Here is a 22,393-nt window from a genome sequence, read left to right as displayed (position 1 = left end):
AGTAGTAGCAGCAGTAGTAGTAGTATCAGTAGCAGTAGTAGTAGCAGTAGTAGTATCAGTAGTAGTAGTATCAGTAGTAGTAGCAGCAGTATCAGTAGTAGTAGTATCAGTAGTATTAGCAGCAGCAGCAGTAGTATTAGCAGCAGTAGTAGCAGTGGTAGCAGTAGTAGTAGGAGTAGTATAGTGTAGTAGCAGTAGTATAGTGTAGTAGCATTAGTAGCAGTCTTGTGTTACCATACTTCATAGACTTGTTCATCACTCAGAGGAAGCCTGCAAGCCGAGGCTTTAGCAGCAGTAGCAGTAGTAGTATAGTGTTGTAGCAGTAGTAGTATAGTGTGTTACCATACATCATAGACTTGTTCATCACTCAGAGGAAGCCTGCAAGCCGAGGCTATAGCAGCAGTAGCAGTAGTAGTATAGTGTTGTAGTAGTATAGTGTGTTACCATACTTCATAGACTTGTTCATCACTCAGAGGAAGCCTGCAAGCCGAGGCTATAGCAGTAGTAGTAGTAGAAAACATTGTCCCCAATGGGGAAATTAGTTTTGCATCAATGAATCATCATCCATAGCCACATCCCAAAATGTTTTCTTTCCCCCTACTCTAATGATGTGTACATATGAGTTTCCCCCATCTTTTCCCACTGACTGTAGTGTATAGGTTTGTTGGCACCATACTGTATTCATTTACCAGCAGCAGCAACTGGGTCTGGCACAATTACAGTATATCCGTGTAACTGACGGTTATGGATGAAGACAGTCATGGAAATAAAATAACCGTCATAACCGTTTAAACAAGCCTCCCGGGTGGCGCAGTGGTCCAGGGCACTTTATCACAGCGCTAGCTGTGCCACCAGAGACTCTGGGCTCGCGCCCAGGCTCTGTCGCAGCCGGCCGCGACCGGGAGGTCCGTGGGGCGATGCACAATTGGCCCAGCGTCGTCCGGGTTAGGGAGTGTTTGGGGGCTATTTGAACGGTTATTACGGTGACCGCGGCCATTTTGCTGTCCAATAGCTGTCATCCATAATTCCATGACTATCACAGCCCGAGCAGTGACTCCACTCTGTTGTTTTGTTGATGAGAAAAGTCAGTGGTGGTCCTCCAATCAGCAGCCTTTTATAGAACTCTGCTGTCAGAGGTGTCAGCAGCACCTCGAAAGAGAGAGGGAAAGAGAGATTAAAGGAAGAGAGAGTCAGTTTGTGTGTGTGTGTTCATGTGTGCGTATGCTTGTGTGTATGTTCTTCTCTACTGGATAGGTCGGGTGGCTGGGGGCCACGAACTGTACTGTTGTTCCAGTGTTTGTGGTGGGGAGTGATTCAGAGCTGGCCTGGAGGAATGGCAGAGCAGCTGACCTCAAGCCTGCCTTGTTGTCTCTCTCTCTCTCTCTCCCTGGGGGTGGGAAATCAGGGGACTGTCCATTCCAAAATAACTCCTGTGAAGAAAAAAGTGAGAAATATGGAAGTAATACTGTACAGGAGCCACAGTTACAGTGATTGGGCTTCAGGAATGTCATCACTTCACTCACTGTTTTCTGCTTTAATTGATGCATTATTTGAAACAGTCTTTAACCTGTTGGTTCAGCTCAGATACCCAGACTACAATGCACTTATGTGATGTGAGCCTATGCAGTTACTTACTGTATCGGGGACCATGAATTGATATTGTGGTCTGGTTGTATGTTCAGGCTTTTTGATATGTCTCAAAGTGTCTCCACCCTGACTGATGACTGAATGTAACGGATAACAACACCGTGAGACATTGCTTTTTGATATCAGTATGAAAGCAATTAGTTGGGAAATGGGAGATTTTCAAAGGAGCCTCTGGGCAGGAAGAAAGAGAGTGATGTTTGATATTAGGTTTGTTGCCAAGCAACTCCCAACCTTTACATTTCAACTGAAGCTCTGCTAAGGACATTGTTAAGGTAAACCATCCAAGGGTAAATGCTCTGGAAAGAATTGCTGTACTTTATAGGGAACAGGGTGCCATTTGGGATTCACATATTGTTGACTGGTCTGTGTCTATACTATCTATGTAATGATTGTATTGGGGAGTAGAGGTAAGGTAGTCAGTAGCCAGCAGAAGATGGGTAACTGGAAGAGGAGGAGTGAAGGGTCTGAGTGACAGAGGAGAAAGAGAAGACGTCATTTTGTGGCGAGTGCCCCTTCACCTCATTAATGTGTTAACCAACCTGCTCTCTCTCCTTTTCTCTTTCACTTTCCCCCCCTCCTTCCTTCCTTCTCTCTCTCACTCTCTTTTTCTCTCTCATTGATGTCCTGTGGTTTCTCACCTCTCAGCTTGTTGACTTCCACAGCAGGAATCCCTAGGGCAGTAGACCAGACCTCTCTCTGCCTCCTCTCTGTCCTCACCCCACCATCCACTTCATGTAGCAGTAATACAGCCCACCACTGGATCTTCTAACCTTACAATCTTTAAAAAAAAAAGCTTCCAAAAGGGTTCTTTGGCTGTCCCCATAGGAGAACCCTTTTTGGTTCCAGGTAGAACCCTTTATGGTTCCAGGTAGGACCCTTTCCATCGAGGGTTCTACATAAAACCCAAAAGGGTTCTACCTGGAACCAAAATGGGATCTTCAAAGGGTTATCCTATGGGGACAGCCGAAGAACCCTTTTAGGTTCTAGAAAGCACCTGATGTAATATAGTGGTCATTTTTGGTGCTGTCTGCCGGTATGATGCATTTTACCAACATATAGTTTTGGGGAAGAGTTTTCCTTTAAGTGCCTGCAGTGCTGTTATGTATTTTATATTTTCTTAGTTGGACGGTTTGTGTATTACAGATACAGTCTACATTCTACAGGACATTATGTATTATAGATACAGTCTACATTCTACAGGACATTATGTATTATAGATACAGGCTACATTCTACAGGACATGATGTATTACAGATACAGGCTACATTCTACAGGACATGATGTATTATAGATACAGTCTACATTCTACAGGACATTATGTATTATAGATACAGGCTACATTCTACAGGACATGATGTATTATAGATACAGTCTACATTCTACAGGACATTATGTATTATAGATACAGGCTACATTCTACAGGACATTATGTATTATAGATACAGGCTACATTATACAGGACATGATGTAATATAGATACAGGCTACATTCTACAGGACATGATGTATTACAGATACAGGCTACATTCTACAGGACATTATGTATTATAGATACAGGCTACATTCTACAGGACATGATGTTTGTGTATTATAGATACAGGCTACATTCTACAGGACATGATGTATTATAGATACAGGCTACATTATACAGGGCATTATGTATTATAGATACAGGATACATTCTACAGGACATTATGTATTATAGATTCAGGCTACATTCTACAGGACATGATGTATTATAGATACAGGCTACATTCTACAGGACATGATGTTTGTGTATTATAGATACAGGCTACATTCTACAGGACATGATGTTTGTGTATTATAGATTCAGGCTACATTCTACAGGACATGATGTATTATAGATACAGGCTACATTATACAGGACATTATGTATTATATATACAGTCTACATTCTACAGGACATTATGTATTATAGATACAGGGTACATTCTACAGGACATTATGTATTATAGATACAGTCTACATTATACAGGACATGATGTTTGTGTATTATAGATACAGGCTACATTCTACAGGACATGATGTTTGTCTATTACAGATACAGTCTACATTCTACAGGACGTGATGTATTATAGATACAGGCTACATTCTACAGGACATTATGTATTATAGATACAGTCTACATTCTACAGGACATTATGTATTATAGATACAGGCTACATTCTACAGGACATTATGTATTATAGATACAGGGTACATTCTACAGGACATTATGTATTATAGATACAGGCTACATTCTACAGGACATGATGTTTGTGTATTACAGATACAGTCTACATTCTACAGGACATTATGTATTATAGATACAGGCTACATTCTACAGGACATGATGTTTGTCTATTATAGATACAGGCTACATTCTACAGGACATGATGTATTATAGATACAGGCTACATTCTACAGGACATTATGTATTATAGATACAGGCTACATTCTACAGGACATGATGTTTGTCTATTATAGATACAGGCTACATTCTACAGGACATGATGTATTGTAGATACAGGCTACATTATACAGGACATGATGTATTATAGATACAGTCTACATTCTACAGGACATTGTGTATTATAGATACAGTCTACATTCTACAGGACATTATGTATTATAGATACAGTCTACATTCTACAGGACATTATGTATTATAGATACAGTCTACATTCTACAGGACATTATGTATTATAGATACAGGCTACATTCTACAGGACATGATGTATTACAGATACAGTCTACATTCTACAGGACATTATGTATTACAGATACAGGCTACATTCTACAAGACAGTATGTATTATAGATACAGGCTACATTCTACAGGACATTATGTATTACAGATACAGGCTACATTCTACAAGACAGTATGCATTATAGATACAGTCTACATTCTACAGGACATTATGTATTACAGATACAGTCTACATTCTACAGGACATGATGTATTATAGATACAGTCTACATTATACAGGACATTATGTATTATAGATACAGGCTACATTCTACAGGACATGATGTATTATAGATACAGGCTACATTCTACAGGACATTATGTATTATAGATACAGGCTACATTCTACAGGACATGATGTATTATAGATACAGGCTACATTATACAGGACATTATGTATTATAGATACAGGCTACATTCTACAGGACATTATGTATTATAGATTCAGGCTACATTCTACAGGACATTATCTATTATAGATACAGGCTACATTCTACAGGACATTATGTATTATAGATACAGTCTACATTCTACAGGACATTATGTATTATAGATACAGGCTACATTCTACAGGACATTATGTATTATAGATACAGTCTACATTCTACAGGACATGATGTATTATAGATACAGGCTACATTCTACAGGACATTATGTATTATTGATACAGGCTACATTCTACAGGACATTATGTATTATAGATACAGTCTACATTCTACAGGAAATTATGTATTATAGATACAGGCTACATTCTACAGGACATGATGTATTATAGATACAGGCTACATTCTACAGGACATGATGTATTATAGATACAGTCTACATTCTACAGGACATTATGTATTATAGATACAGTCTACATTCTACAGGACATTATGTATTATAGATACAGTCTACATTCTACAGGACATTATGTATTATAGATACAGGATACATTCTACAGGACATTATGTATTATAGATACAGGATACATTCTACAGGACATTATGTATTACAGATACAGTCTACATTCTACAGGACATGATGTATTATAGATACAGTCTACATTCTACAGGACATTATGTATTACAGATACAGGCTACATTCTACAGGACATGATGTATTACAGATACAGTCTACATTCTACAGGACATTATGTATTATAGATACAGGCTACATTCTACAGGACATTATGTATTACAGATACAGTCTACATTCTACAGGAAATTATGTATTATAGATACAGGCTACATTCTACAGGACATGATGTATTATAGATACAGGCTACATTCTACAGGACATGATGTATTATAGATACAGTCTACATTCTACAGGACATTATGTATTATAGATACAGTCTACATTCTACAGGACATTATGTATTATAGATACAGTCTACATTCTACAGGACATTATGTATTATAGATACAGGATACATTCTACAGGACATTATGTATTATAGATACAGGATACATTCTACAGGACATTATGTATTACAGATACAGTCTACATTCTACAGGACATGATGTATTATAGATACAGTCTACATTCTACAGGACATTATGTATTACAGATACAGGCTACATTCTACAGGACATGATGTATTACAGATACAGTCTACATTCTACAGGACATTATGTATTATAGATACAGGCTACATTCTACAGGACATTATGTATTACAGATACTGGCTACATTCTACAGGACATTGTGTATTATAGATACAGGCTACATTCTACAGGACATTATGTATTACAGATACAGTCTACATTATACAAGACATTATGTATTATAGATACAGGCTACATTCTACAGGACATGATGTATTATAGATACAGGCTACATTCTACAGGACATGATGTATTATAGATACAGGCTACATTCTACAGGACATGATGTATTACAGATTCAGGCTACATTCTACAGGACATGATGTATTATAGATACAGGCTACATTCTACAGGACATGATGTATTACAGATTCAGGCTACATTCTACAGGACATGATGTATTATAGATACAGGCTACATTCTACAGGACATGATGTATTACAGATTCAGGCTACATTCTACAGGACATGATGTATTATAGATACAGGCTACATTATACAGGACATGATGTATTATAGATACAGTCTACATTCTACAGGACATTATGTATTATAGATACAGGCTACATTCTACAGGACATTATGTATTATAGATACAGGATACATTCTACTGGACATGATGTATTATAGATACAGGCTACATTCTACAGGACATTATGTATTATAGATACAGGCTACATTCTACAGGACATTATGTATTACAGATACAGTCTACATTCTACAGGACATGATGTAATATAGATACAGGCTACATTATACAGGACATTATGTATTACAGATACAGGCTACATTCTACAGGACATTATGTATTATAGATTCATGCTACATTCTACAGGACATGATGTATTATAGATACAGGCTACATTCTACAGGACATGATGTATTACAGATACAGTCTACATTCTACAGGACATTATGTATTATAGATACAGGCTACATTATACAGGACATTATGTATTATAGATACAGGCTACATTCTACAGGACATTATGTATTATAGATACAGGCTACATTGTACAGGACATTATGTATTATAGATACATGCTACATTCTACAGGACATGATGTATTACAGATACAGGCTACATTCTACAGGACATTATGTATTATAGATTCATGCTACATTCTACAGGACATGATGTATTATAGATACAGGCTACATTCTACAGGACATGATGTATTACAGATACAGTCTACATTCTACAGGACATTATGTATTATAGATACAGGCTACTTTATACAGGACATTATGTATTATAGATACAGGCTACATTCTACAGGACATTATGTATTATAGATACAGGCTACATTCTACAGGACATGATGTATTATAGATACAGTCTACATTCTACAGGACATTATGTATTATAGATACAGGCTACATTCTACAGGACATTATGTATTACAGATACAGTCTACATTCTACAGGACATTATGTATTATAGATACAGGCTACATTCTACAGGACATTATGTATTATAGATACAGGCTACATTCTACAGGACATTATGTATTATAGATACAGGCTACATTATACAGGACATTATGTATTATAGGCTACATTCTACAGGACATGATGTATTATAGATACAGGCTACATTCTACAGGACATGATGTATTATAGATACAGGCTACATTCTACAGGACATTATGTATATATAGATACAGGCTACATTATACAGGGCATTATGTATTATAGATACAGGCTACATTCTACAGGACATGATGTTTGTGTATTATAGATACAGGCTACATTATACAGGACATTATGTATTATAGATACAGGCTACATTCTACAGGACATTATACAGGACATGATGTATTATAGATACAGGCTACATTCTACATTATGACATATTATAGATACAGGCTACATTACAGGACATGATGTTTGTGTATTATAGATACAGGCTACATTATACAGGACATGATATTGTAGATACATTATACAGGACATTATGTATTATAGATACAGGCTACATTCTACAGGACATTATGTATTATAGATACAGGCTACATTATACAGGGCATTATGTATTATAGATACAGGCTACATTCTACAGGACATGATGTTTGTGTATTATAGATACAGGCTACATTATACAGGACATGATGTATTATAGATACAGGCTACATTATACAGGACATGATGTATTGATGATGTATTATAGATACAGGCTACATTCTACAGGACATGATGTTTGTGTATTATGGATACAGGCTACATTATACAGGACATTATGTATTATAGATACAGGCTACATTCTACAGGACATGATGTATTATAGATACAGGCTACATTCTACAGGACATGATGTATTATAGATACAGGATACATTCTACAGGACATGATGTATTATAGATACAGGCTACATTCTACAGGACATGATGTATTATAGATACAGGCTACATTCTACAGGACATGATGTATTATAGATACAGGCTACATTCTACAGGACATTATGTATTATAGATACAGGCTACATTCTACAGGACATGATGTATTATAGATACAGGCTACATTCTACAGGACATGATGTATTATAGATACAGGCTACATTCTACAGGACATGATGTTTGTGTATTATAGATACAGGCTACATTATACAGGACATGATGTTTGTGTATTATAGAAACAGGCTACATTCTACAGGACATGATGTTTGTGTATTATAGATACAGGCTACATTCTACAGGACATGATGTATTGTAGATACAGGCTACATTATACAGGACATGATGTTTGTATATTATAGATACAGGCTACATTCTACAGGACATGATGTATTGTAGATACAGGCTACATTATACAGGACATGATGTTTGTATATTATAGATACAGGCTACATTCTACAGGACATTATGTATTATAGATACAGTCTACATTCTACAGGACATGATGTATTATAGATACAGGCTACATTCTACAGGACATTATGTATTATAGATACAGGCTACATTCTACAGGACATTATGTATTATAGATACAGGCTACATTCTACAGGACATTATGTATTATAGATACAGGCTACATTCTACAGGACATTATGTATTATAGATACAGGCTACATTCTACAGGACATGATGTTTGTGTATTATAGATACAGGCTACATTCTACAGGACATTATGTATTATAGATACAGGCTACATTATACAGGACATTATGTATTATAGATACAGGCTACATTCTACAGGACATGATGTATTACAGATACAGGCTACATTATACAGGACATTATGTATTATAGATACAGGATACATTCTACAGGACATGATGTATTATAGATACAGGCTACATTATACAGGACATGATGTATTATAGATACAGGCTACATTCTACAGGACATGATGTATTATAGATACAGGCTACATTATACAGGACATGATGTATTATAGATACAGGCTACATTATACAGGATATTATGTATTATAGATACAGGATACATTCTACAGGACATGATGTATTATAGATACAGGCTACATTATACAGGACATTATGTATTATAGATACAGGCTACATTCTACAGGACATGATGTATTACAGATACAGGCTACATTATACAGGACATGATGTATTATAGATACAGGCTACATTATACAGGACATGATGTATTATAGATACAGGCTACATTCTACAGGACATTATGTATTATAGATACAGGCTACATTCTACAGGACATTATGTATTATAGATACAGTCTACATTATACAAGACATTATGTATTATAGATACAGTCTACATTCTACAGGACATGATGTATTATAGATACAGGCTACATTCTACAGGACATGATGTATTATAGATACAGGCTACATTCTACAGGACATGATGTATTATAGATTCAGGCTACATTATACAGGACATGATGTATTATAGATACAGGCTACATTCTACAGGACATGATGTATTATAGATACAGGCTACATTCTACAGGACATTATGTATTATAGATACAGGCTACATTCTACAGGACATGATGTATTATAGATACAGGCTACATTATACAGGACATGATGTTTGTGTATTATAGATACAGGCTACATTCTACAGGACATGATGTTTGTGTATTATAGATACAGGCTACATTCTACAGGACATTATGTATTATAGATTCAGGCTACATTATACAGGACATGATGTATTACAGATACAGGCTACATTCTACAGGACATGATGTTTGTGTATTATAGATACAGGCTACATTCTACAGGACATGATGTTTTATAGATACAGGCTACATTATACAGGACATGATGTATTATAGATTCAGGCTACATTATACAGGACATTATGTATTATAGATTCAGGCTACATTATACAGGACATGATGTATTACAGATACAGGCTACATTATACAGGACATTATGTATTATAGATACAGGCTACATTCTACAGGACATGATGTATTATAGATACAGTCTACATTCTACAGGACATGATGTTTGTGTATTATAGATACAGGCTACATTATACAGGACATTATGTATTATAGATACAGGCTACATTCTACAGGACATGATGTTTGTGTATTACAGATACAGGCTACATTCTACAGGACATTATGTATTATAGATACAGGCTACATTCTACAGGACATTATGTATTATAGATACAGGCTACATTCTACAGGACATGATGTATTATAGATACAGTCTACATTCTACAGGACATGATGTATTATAGATTCAGGCTACATTATACAGGACATGATGTATTATAGATACAGTCTACATTCTACAGGACATGATGTATTATAGATTCAGGCTACATTCTACAGGACATGATGTATTATAGATTCAGTCTACATTCTACAGGACATGATGTATTATAGATTCATGCTACATTCTACAGGACATGATGTATTACAGATTCAGGCTACATTCTACAGGACATGATGTATTATAGATACAGGCTACATTCTACAGGACATGATGTATTATAGATACAGGCTACATTCTACAGGACATTATGTATTATAGATTCAGGCTACATTCTACAGGACATTATGTATTATAGATACAGGCTACATTATACAGGACATGATGTATTATAGATTCAGTCTACATTCTACAGGACATGATGTATTATAGATACACGCTACATTCTACAGGACATTATGTATTATAGATACAGGCTACATTCTACAGGACATTATGTATTATAGATACAGGCTACATTCTACAGGACATGATGTATTATAGATTCAGGCTACATTCTACAGGACATGATCCTTGATTGCTTCATTCAGGGTTGATTCATTTTCTGACAAAGTGAGTAATCACCCGTATAGAAATACCTGCCATGCTGCGCTATACAATTTACAACACAAAACCCTCAGGCTAAGCCCGATATATATTTAAAACCTGTTATATTGCTGTATCTTCTGCCTTAAAGCTATCTCATTCTCCTTTATCCAGTCCAAGCTGCGGCAGGTTAACATGGCACCTTGTACTTTTTAATGCTGCAGTTGTATTGATTTGGTAAACTGTAGCTGTCAGTAAAGTATGAAGACTCATGAAAACTTTATTTCACATTATAGCAGTAGATAGACTTACCTTTCAATTTAGTCTTTCCAAATGAACCTTCACCTAATTTAGCCTGCTCTTTGTGATGGAAAATTGCAAAACCATATTCATATCACTATGGTGATATGTAACAAAAGTCTCTAATCTGTTATAAAATGCAAGCTATATTTCACTATGTTGTGGATAATGGACAACTCAATCCCAAAGATTTAGGCAGAGACTATTTAAGGTATAATATATAAATATTTAATACAAGCAGCTATGAGGGAGATCTGTCTGATTTACAGTCAGGGAAGAACTCACTAGGGAGATGGTCCATCATATAGAGGAGGGCTGATAATACAATCATGTTGTTTACGCAACAGTTATTTTATACGAGCAATGGCCTTGTGTTAGGGTGCAGGCGTGACAGGAGTCTATGAAAAGCAGAACATCACAGTTCAACACAGAAGAGAACAGCTCAGCCCAAATTCTGCCACCACAACTATAACGGTTGTATAACACATTCTTCACTGTGTTCTAGGTTACCCTATTACAGCTAAACCTTGCACCTGGCTCTATCTGACTTTAACAAGGGGCCCCGGGGCTAATTTATCATCAGACATGTTACTATACTCTGTGCTGCTCTCTCGCTGCTCTCCCGCTCAATGAAAGGTTATTAACAATTTACAGGCCGTAGTCTCTGGACACTCCTCTTGCTCCGTGAAGACGGATCCAACCCGAGGTCTTCTCCTGCTATCTCCTTTACCCTCTCTCTACTAATGAGCTGCAGTGTGTTCTTAGCATTGTGAATAAAATATCACACTTCTCCCCCTAAAATAAAGACCTTGCTACTCCACCACTGCTGCTTTGTCTTGGATGGCACGGTAGTGAGTCTGTCTGTGTAAGTAGCTGTAACAGAGGATGGCACGGCAGTGAGTCTGTCTGTGTAAGTAACTGTAACAGAGGATGGCACGGTAGTGAGTCTGTCTGTGTAAGTAGCTGTAACAGAGGATGGCACGGTAGTGAGTCTGTCTGTGTAAGTAGCTGTAACAGAGGATGGCACGGTAGTGAGTCTGTCTGTGTAAGTAGCTGTAACAGAGGATGGCACGGCAGTGAGTCTGTCTGTGTAAGTAGCTGTAACAGAGGATGGCACGGCAGTGAGTCTGTCTGTGTAAGTAGCTGTAACAGAGGATGGCACGGCAGTGAGTCTGTCTGTGTAAGTAAGCTGTAACAGAGGATGGCACGGCAGTGAGTCTGTCTGTGTAAGTAAGCTGTAACAGAGGATGGCACGGTAGTGAGTCTGTCTGTGTAAGTAGCTGTAACAGAGGATGGCACGGTAGTGAGTCTGTCTGTGTAAGTAGCTGTAACAGAGGATGGCACGGTAGTGAGTCTGTCTGTGTAAGTAGCTGTAACAGAGGATGGCACGGTAGTGAGTCTGTCTGTGTAAGTAGCTGTAACAGAGGATGGCACGGCAGTGAGTCTGTCTGTGTAAGTAGCTGTAACAGAGGATGGCACGGCAGTGAGTCTGTCTGTGTAAGTAGCTGTAACAGAGGATGGCACGGCAGTGAGTCTGTCTGTGTAAGTAGCTGTAACAGAGGATGGCACGGTAGTGAGTCTGTCTGTGTAAGTAGCTGTAACAGAGGATGGCACGGCAGTGAGTCTGTCTGTGTAAGTAGCTGTAACAGAGGATGGCACGGCAGTGAGTCTGTCTGTGTAAGTAGCTGTAACAGAGGATGGCACGGCAGTGAGTCTGTCTGTGTAAGTAGCTGTAACAGAGGATGGCACGGCAGTGAGTCTGTCTGTGTAAGTAGCTGTAACAGAGGATGGCACGGCAGTGAGTCTGTCTGTGTAAGTAGCTGTAACAGAGGATGGCACGGCAGTGAGTCTGTCTGTGTAAGTAGCTGTAACAGAGGATGGCACGGCAGTGAGTCTGTCTGTGTAAGTAGCTGTAACAGAGGATGGCACGGTAGTGAGTCTGTCTGTGTAAGTAGCTGTAACAGAGGATGGCACGGTAGTGAGTCTGTCTGTGTAAGTAGCTGTAACAGAGGATGGCACGGCAGTGAGTCTGTCTGTGTAAGTAGCTGTAACAGAGGATGGCACGGTAGTGAGTCTGTCTGTGTAAGTAGCTGTAACAGAACAGAGGATGGCACGGCAGTGAGTCTGTCTGTGTAAGTAGCTGTAACAGAGGATGGCACGGCAGTGAGTCTGTCTGTGTAAGTAGCTGTAACAGAGGATGGCACGGTAGTGAGTCTGTCTGTGTAAGTAGCTGTAACAGAGGATGGCACGGCAGTGAGTCTGTCTGTGTAAGTAGCTGTAACAGAGGATGGCACGGTAGTGAGTCTGTCTGTGTAAGTAGCTGTAACAGAGGATGGCACGGTAGTGAGTCTGTCTGTGTAAGTAGCTGTAACAGAGGATGGCACGGCAGTGAGTCTGTCTGTGTAAGTAGCTGTAACAGAGGATGGCACGGTAGTGAGTCTGTCTGTGTAAGTAGCTGTAACAGAGGATGGCACGGCAGTGAGTCTGTCTGTGTAAGTAGCTGTAACAGAGGATGGCACGGTAGTGAGTCTGTCTGTGTAAGTAGCTGTAACAGAGGATGGCACGGTAGTGAGTCTGTCTGTGTAAGTAGCTGTAACAGAGGATGGCACGGCAGTGAGTCTGTCTGTGTAAGTAGCTGTAACAGAGGATGGCACGGCAGTGAGTCTGTCTGTGTAAGTAGCTGTAACAGAGGATGGCACGGCAGTGAGTCTGTCTGTGTAAGTAGCTGTAACAGAGGATGGCACGGCAGTGAGTCTGTCTGTGTAAGTAGCTGTAACAGAGGATGGCACGGCAGTGAGTCTGTCTGTGTAAGTAGCTGTAACAGAGGATGGCACGGTAGTGAGTCTGTCTGTGTAAGTAGCTGTAACAGAGGATGGCACGGCAGTGAGTCTGTCTGTGTAAGTAGCTGTAACAGAGGATGGCACGGCAGTGAGTCTGTCTGTGTAAGTAGCTGTAACAGAGGATGGCACGGCAGTGAGTCTGTCTGTGTAAGTAGCTGTAACAGAGGATGGCACGGCAGTGAGTCTGTCTGTGTAAGTAGCTGTAACAGAGGATGGCACGGCAGTGAGTCTGTCTGTGTAAGTAGCTGTAACAGAGGATGGCACGGTAGTGAGTCTGTCTGTGTAAGTAGCTGTAACAGAGGATGGCACGGCAGTGAGTCTGTCTGTGTAAGTAGCTGTAACAGAGGATGGCACGGCAGTGAGTCTGTCTGTGTAAGTAGCTGTAACAGAGGATGGCACGGCAGTGAGTCTGTCTGTGTAAGTAGCTGTAACAGAGGATGGCACGGCAGTGAGTCTGTCTGTGTAAGTAGCTGTAACAGAGGATGGCACGGCAGTGAGTCTGTCTGTGTAAGTAGCTGTAACAGAGGATGGCACGGCAGTGAGTCTGTCTGTGTAAGTAACTGTAACAGAGGATGGCACGGCAGTGAGTCTGTCTGTGTAAGTAACTGTAACAGAGGATGGCACGGTAGTGAGTCTGTCTGTGTAAGTAGCTGTAACAGAGGATGGCACGGTAGTGAGTCTGTCTGTGTAAGTAGCTGTAACAGAGGATGGCACGGTAGTGAGTCTGTCTGTGTAAGTAGCTGTAACAGAGGATGGCACGGCAGTGAGTCTGTCTGTGTAAGTAGCTGTAACAGAGGATGGCACGGTAGTGAGTCTGTCTGTGTAAGTAGCTGTAACAGAGGATGGCACGGCAGTGAGTCTGTCTGTGTAAGTAGCTGTAACAGAGGATGGCACGGTAGTGAGTCTGTCTGTGTAAGTAGCTGTAACAGAGGATGGCACGGTAGTGAGTCTGTCTGTGTAAGTAACTGTAACAGAGGATGGCACGGTAGTGAGTGTCTGTGTAAGTAACTGTAACAGAGGATGGCACGGCAGTGAGTCTGTCTGTGTAAGTAGCTGTAACAGAGGATGGCACGGTAGTGAGTCTGTCTGTGTAAGTAAGCTGTAACAGAGGATGGCACGGCAGTGAGTCTGTCTGTGTAAGTAGCTGTAACAGAGGATGGCACGGCAGTGAGTCTGTCTGTGTAAGTAGCTGTAACAGAGGATGGCACGGTAGTGAGTCTGTCTGTGTAAGTAGCTGTAACAGAGGATGGCACGGCAGTGAGTCTGTCTGTGTAAGTAACTGTAACAGAGGATGGCACGGCAGTGAGTCTGTCTGTGTAAGTAGCTGTAACAGAGGATGGCACGGCAGTGAGTCTGTCTGTGTAAGTAGCTGTAACAGAGGATGGCACGGCAGTGAGTCTGTCTGTGTAAGTAGCTGTAACAGAGGATGGCACGGCAGTGAGTCTGTCTGTGTAAGTAGCTGTAACAGAGGATGGCACGGCAGTGAGTCTGTCTGTGTAAGTAGCTGTAACAGAGGATGGCACGGTAGTGAGTCTGTCTGTGTAAGTAGCTGTAACAGAGGATGGCACGGTAGTGAGTCTGTCTGTGTAAGTAGCTGTAACAGAGGATGGCACGGTAGTGAGTCTGTCTGTGTAAGTAGCTGTAACAGAGGATGGCACGGTAGTGAGTCTGTCTGTGTAAGTAGTGAGTCTGTCTGTAACAGAGGATGGCACGGCAGTGAGTCTGTCTGTGTAAGTAGCTGTAACAGAGGATGGCACGGTAGTGAGTCTGTCTGTGTAAGTAGCTGTAACAGAGGATGGCACGGTAGTGAGTCTGTCTGTGTAAGTAACTGTAACAGAGGATGGCACGGTAGTGAGTCTGTCTGTGTAAGTAACTGTAACAGAGGATGGCACGGCAGTGAGTCTGTCTGTGTAAGTAGCTGTAACAGAGGATGGCACGGCAGTGAGTCTGTCTGTGTAAGTAGCTGTAACAGAGGATGGCACGGCAGTGAGTCTGTCTGTGTAAGTAGCTGTAACAGAGGATGGCACGGCAGTGAGTCTGTCTGTGTAAGTAGCTGTAACAGAGGATGGCACGGTAGTGAGTCTGTCTGTGTAAGTAGCTGTAACAGAGGATGGCACGGCAGTGAGTCTGTCTGTGTAAGTAACTGTAACAGAGGATGGCACGGCAGTGAGTCTGTCTGTGTAAGTAGCTGTAACAGAGGATGGCACGGCAGTGAGTCTGTCTGTGTAAGTAGCTGTAACAGAGGATGGCACGGCAGTGAGTCTGTCTGTGTAAGTAGCTGTAACAGAGGATGGCACGGCAGTGAGTCTGTCTGTGTAAGTAGCTGTAACAGAGGATGGCACGGCAGTGAGTCTGTCTGTGTAAGTAGCTGTAACAGAGGATGGCACGGTAGTGAGTCTGTCTGTGTAAGTAGCTGTAACAGAGGATGGCACGGTAGTGAGTCTGTCTGTGTAAGTAACTGTAACAGAGGATGGCACGGTAGTGAGTCTGTCTGTGTAAGTAGCTGTAACAGAGGATGGCACGGTAGTGAGTCTGTCTGTGTAAGTAACTGTAACAGAGGATGGCACGGCAGTGAGTCTGTCTGTGTAAGTAGCTGTAACAGAGGATGGCACGGTAGTGAGTCTGTCTGTGTAAGTAGCTGTAACAGAGGATGGCACGGTAGTGAGTCTGTCTGTGTAAGTAGCTGTAACAGAGGATGGCACGGCAGTGAGTCTGTCTGTGTAAGTAGCTGTAACAGAGGATGGCACGGCAGTGAGTCTGTCTGTGTAAGTAGCTGTAACAGAGGATGGCACGGCAGTGAGTCTGTCTGTGTAAGTAGCTGTAACAGAGGATGGCACGGTAGTGAGTCTGTCTGTGTAAGTAGCTGTAACAGAGGATGGCACGGCAGTGAGTCTGTCTGTGTAAGTAGCTGTAACAGAGGATGGCACGGCAGTGAGTCTGTCTGTGTAAGTAGCTGTAACAGAGGATGGCACGGCAGTGAGTCTGTCTGTGTAAGTAGCTGTAACACGGAGTGAGTCTGTCTGTGTAAGTAGCTGCAGAGGATGGCACGGCAGTGAGTCTGTCTGTGTAAGTAGCTGTAACAGAGGATGGCACGGTAGTGAGTCTGTCTGTGTAAGTAGCTGTAACAGAGGATGGCACGGTAGTGAGTCTCTGTGTAAGTAGCTGTAACAGAGGATGGCACTGTCTGTGTAAGTAACTGTAACAGAGGATGGCACGGCAGTGAGTCTGTCTGTGTAAGTAGCTGTAACAGAGGATGGCACGGTAGTGAGTCTGTCTGTGTAAGTAGCTGTAACAGAGGATGGCACGGTAGTGAGTCTGTCTGTGTAAGTAGCTGTAACAGAGGATGGCACGGTAGTGAGTCTGTCTGTGTAAGTAGCTGTAACAGAGGATGGCACGGCAGTGAGTCTGTCTGTGTAAGTAGCTGTAACAGAGGATGGCACGGTAGTGAGTCTGTCTGTGTAAGTAGCTGTAACAGAGGATGGCACGGTAGTGAGTCTGTCTGTGTAAGTAGCTGTAACAGAGGATGGCACGGCAGTGAGTCTGTCTGTGTAAGTAGCTGTAACAGAGGATGGCACGGCAGTGAGTCTGTCTGTGTAAGTAGCTGTAACAGAGGATGGCACGGCAGTGAGTCTGTCTGTGTAAGTAGCTGTAACAGAGGATGGCACGGTAGTGAGTCTGTCTGTGTAAGTAGCTGTAACAGAGGATGGCACGGCAGTGAGTCTGTCTGTGTAAGTAGCTGTAACAGAGGATGGCACGGCAGTGAGTCTGTCTGTGTAAGTAGCTGTAACAGAGGATGGCACGGCAGTGAGTCTGTCTGTGTAAGTAGCTGTAACAGAGGATGGCACGGTAGTGAGTCTGTCTGTGTAAGTAGCTGTAACAGAGGATGGCACGGTAGTGAGTCTGTCTGTGTAAGTAGCTGTAACAGAGGATGGCACGGTAGTGAGTCTGTCTGTGTAAGTAACTGTAACAGAGGATGGCACGGCAGTGAGTCTGTCTGTGTAAGTAGCTGTAACAGAGGATGGCACGGTAGTGAGTCTGTCTGTGTAAGTAGCTGTAACAGAGGATGGCACGGTAGTGAGTCTGTCTGTGTAAGTAGCTGTAACAGAGGATGGCACGGTAGTGAGTCTGTCTGTGTAAGTAGCTGTAACAGAGGATGGCACGGCAGTGAGTCTGTCTGTGTAAGTAGCTGTAACAGAGGATGGCACGGTAGTGAGTCTGTCTGTGTAAGTAGCTGTAACAGAGGATGGCACGGTAGTGAGTCTGTCTGTGTAAGTAGCTGTAACAGAGGATGGCACGGCAGTGAGTCTGTCTGTGTAAGTAGCTGTAACAGAGGATGGCACGGCAGTGAGTCTGTCTGTGTAAGTAGCTGTAACAGAGGATGGCACGGTAGTGAGTCTGTCTGTGTAAGTAGCTGTAACAGAGGATGGCACGGTAGTGAGTCTGTCTGTGTAAGTAGCTGTAACAGAGGATGGCACGGTAGTGAGTCTGTCTGTGTAAGTAGCTGTAACAGAGGATGGCACGGCAGTGAGTCTGTCTGTGTAAGTAACTGTAACAGAGGATGGCACGGCAGTGAGTCTGTCTGTGTAAGTAGCTGTAACAGAGGATGGCACGGCAGTGAGTCTGTCTGTGTAAGTAGCTGTAACAGAGGATGGCACGGCAGTGAGTCTGTCTGTGTAAGTAGCTGTAACAGAGGATGGCACGGTAGTGAGTCTGTCTGTGTAAGTAGCTGTAACAGAGGATGGCACGGCAGTGAGTCTGTCTGTGTAAGTAGCTGTAACAGAGGATGGCACGGCAGTGAGTCTGTCTGTGTAAGTAACTGTAACAGAGGATGGCACGGTAGTGAGTCTGTCTGTGTAAGTAGCTGTAACAGAGGATGGCACGGCAGTGAGTCTGTCTGTGTAAGTAACTGTAACAGAGGATGGCACGGTAGTGAGTCTCTGTGTAAGTAGCTGTAACAGAGGATGGCACGGTAGTGAGTCTGTCTGTGTAAGTAACTGTAACAGAGGATGGCACGGCAGTGAGTCTGTCTGTGTAAGTAGCTGTAACAGAGGATGGCACGGTAGTGAGTCTGTCTGTGTAAGTAGCTGTAACAGAGGATGGCACGGCAGTGAGTCTGTCTGTGTAAGTAGCTGTAACAGAGGATGGCACGGCAGTGAGTCTGTCTGTGTAAGTAACTGTAACAGAGGATGGCACGGTAGTGAGTCTGTCTGTGTAAGTAGCTGTAACAGAGGATGGCACGGCAGTGAGTCTGTCTGTGTAAGTAGCTGTAACAGAGGATGGCACGGTAGTGAGTGTCTGTGTAAGTAGCTGTAACAGAGGATGGCACGGCAGTGAGTCTGTCTGTGTAAGTAGCTGTAACAGAGGATGGCACGGCAGTGAGTCTGTCTGTGTAAGTAACTGTAACAGAGGATGGCACGGCAGTGAGTCTGTCTGTGTAAGTAGCTGTAACAGAGGATGGCACGGCAGTGAGTCTGTCTGTGTAAGTAACTGTAACAGAGGATGGCACGGTAGTGAGTCTGTCTGTGTAAGTAGCTGTAACAGAGGATGGCACGGTAGTGAGTCTGTCTGTGTAAGTAGCTGTAACAGAGGATGGCACGGTAGTGAGTCTGTCTGTGTAAGTAGCTGTAACAGAGGATGGCACGGTAGTGAGTCTGTCTGTGTAAGTAGCTGTAACAGAGGATGGCACGGCAGTGAGTCTGTCTGTGTAAGTAACTGTAACAGAGGATGGCACGGTAGTGAGTCTGTCTGTGTAAGTAGCTGTAACAGAGGATGGCACGGTAGTGAGTCTGTCTGTGTAAGTAGCTGTAACAGAGGATGGCACGGCAGTGAGTCTGTCTGTGTAAGTAGCTGTAACAGAGGATGGCACGGTAGTGAGTCTGTCTGTGTAAGTAGCTGTAACAGAGGATGGCACGGTAGTGAGTCTGTCTGTGTAAGTAGCTGTAACAGAGGATGGCACGGCAGTGAGTCTGTCTGTGTAAGTAACTGTAACAGAGGATGGCACGGCAGTGAGTCTGTCTGTGTAAGTAGCTGTAACAGAGGATGGCACGGCAGTGAGTCTGTCTGTGTAAGTAGCTGTAACAGAGGATGGCACGGTAGTGAGTCTGTCTGTGTAAGTAGCTGTAACAGAGGATGGCACGGCAGTGAGTCTGTCTGTGTAAGTAGCTGTAACAGAGGATGGCACGGCAGTGAGTCTGTCTGTGTAAGTAGCTGTAACAGAGGATGGCACGGCAGTGAGTCTGTCTGTGTAAGTAGCTGTAACAGAGGATGGCACGGCAGTGAGTCTGTCTGTGTAAGTAACTGTAACAGAGGATGGCACGGCAGTGAGTCTGTCTGTGTAAGTAGCTGTAACAGAGGATGGCACGGTAGTGAGTGTCTGTGTAAGTAGCTGTAACAGAGGATGGCACGGTAGGGTAGTGAGTCTGTCTGTGTAAGTAACTGTAACAGAGGATGGCACGGCAGTGAGTCTGTCTGTGTAAGTAGCTGTAACAGAGGATGGCACGGTAGTGAGTCTGTCTGTGTAAGTAGCTGTAACAGAGGATGGCACGGTAGGGTAGTGAGTCTGTCTGTGTAAGTAACTGTAACAGAGGATGGCACGGCAGTGAGTCTGTCTGTGTAAGTAGCTGTAACAGAGGATGGCACGGTAGTGAGTCTGTCTGTGTAAGTAGCTGTAACAGAGGATGGCACGGTAGTGAGTCTGTCTGTGTAAGTAGCTGTAACAGAGGATGGCACGGCAGTGAGTCTGTCTGTGTAAGTAGCTGTAACAGAGGATGGCACGGCAGTGAGTCTGTCTGTGTAAGTAGCTGTAACAGAGGATGGCACGGCAGTGAGTCTGTCTGTGTAAGTAGCTGTAACAGAGGATGGCACGGTAGTGAGTGTCTGTGTAAGTAGCTGTAACAGAGGATGGCACGATAGTGAGTGTAAGTAGCTGTAACAGAGGATGGCACGGCAGTGAGTCTGTCTGTGTAAGTAACTGTAACAGAGGATGGCACGGTAGTGAGTCTGTCTGTGTAAGTAGCTGTAACAGAGGATGGCACGGTAGTGAGTGTAAGTAGCTGTAACAGAGGATGGCACGGCAGTGAGTCTGTCTGTGTAAGTAGCTGTAACAGAGGATGGCACGGCAGTGAGTCTGTCTGTGTAAGTAGCTGTAACAGAGGATGGCACGGCAGTGAGTGTAAGTAGCTGTAACAGAGGATGGCACGGCAGTGAGTCTGTCTGTGTAAGTAGCTGTAACAGAGGATGGCACGGCAGTGAGTCTGTCTGTGTAAGTAGCTGTAACAGAGGATGGCACGGCAGTGAGTCTGTCTGTGTAAGTAGCTGTAACAGAGGATGGCACGGCAGTGAGTCTGTCTGTGTAAGTAGCTGTAACAGAGGATGGCCCGGTAGTGAGTCTGTCTGTGTAAGTAGCTGTAACAGAGGATGGCACGGCAGTGAGTCTGTCTGTAAGTAGCTGTAACAGAGGATGGCACGGCAGTGAGTCTGTCTGTGTAAGTAGCTGTAACAGAGGATGGCACGGTAGTGAGTGTCTGTGTAAGTAGCTGTAACAGAGGATGGCACGGTAGTGAGTGTAAGTAGCTGTAACAGAGGATGGCACGGCAGTGAGTCTGTCTGTGTAAGTAACTGTAACAGAGGATGGCACGGTAGTGAGTCTGTCTGTGTAAGTAGCTGTAACAGAGGATGGCACGGTAGTGAGTCTCTGTGTAAGTAGCTGTAACAGAGGATGGCACGGTAGTGAGTCTGTCTGTGTAAGTAGCTGTAACAGAGGATGGCACGGATAGTGAGTCTGTCTGTGTAAGTAGCTGTAACAGAGGATGGCACGGTAGTGAGTCTGTCTGTGTAAGTAGCTGTAACAGAGGATGGCACGGTAGTGAGTCTCTGTGTAAGTAGCTGTAACAGAGGATGGCACGGTAGTGAGTCTGTCTAAATCAAATCCAATTTTATTTGTCACATACACATGGTCAGCAGATGTTAATGCGAGTGTAGCGAAATGTTTGTGCTTCTAGTTCCGACCATGCAGTAATATCTAACAA

General features: G+C 42.3%; 1 protein-coding gene across 1 annotated transcript in view; it reads left to right on the top strand.

Annotated features, from left to right (window-relative positions):
* The window catches only part of LOC139419042 (serine/threonine-protein kinase ULK4-like), a 199,629-nt gene that overhangs the window by 134,886 nt on the left and 42,350 nt on the right, over nucleotides 1–22,393 (top strand). The gene's annotated exons all lie outside the window — the stretch shown is intronic.

The sequence above is a fragment of the Oncorhynchus clarkii genome, chromosome 2 (genome assembly GCF_045791955.1).
Source record: "Oncorhynchus clarkii lewisi isolate Uvic-CL-2024 chromosome 2, UVic_Ocla_1.0, whole genome shotgun sequence".
Taxonomy (NCBI): Eukaryota; Metazoa; Chordata; class Actinopteri; order Salmoniformes; family Salmonidae; genus Oncorhynchus; species Oncorhynchus clarkii.
Note: the sequence above shows the minus strand (reverse complement) of the source record. Positions and strands in the feature narration are given on the sequence as shown.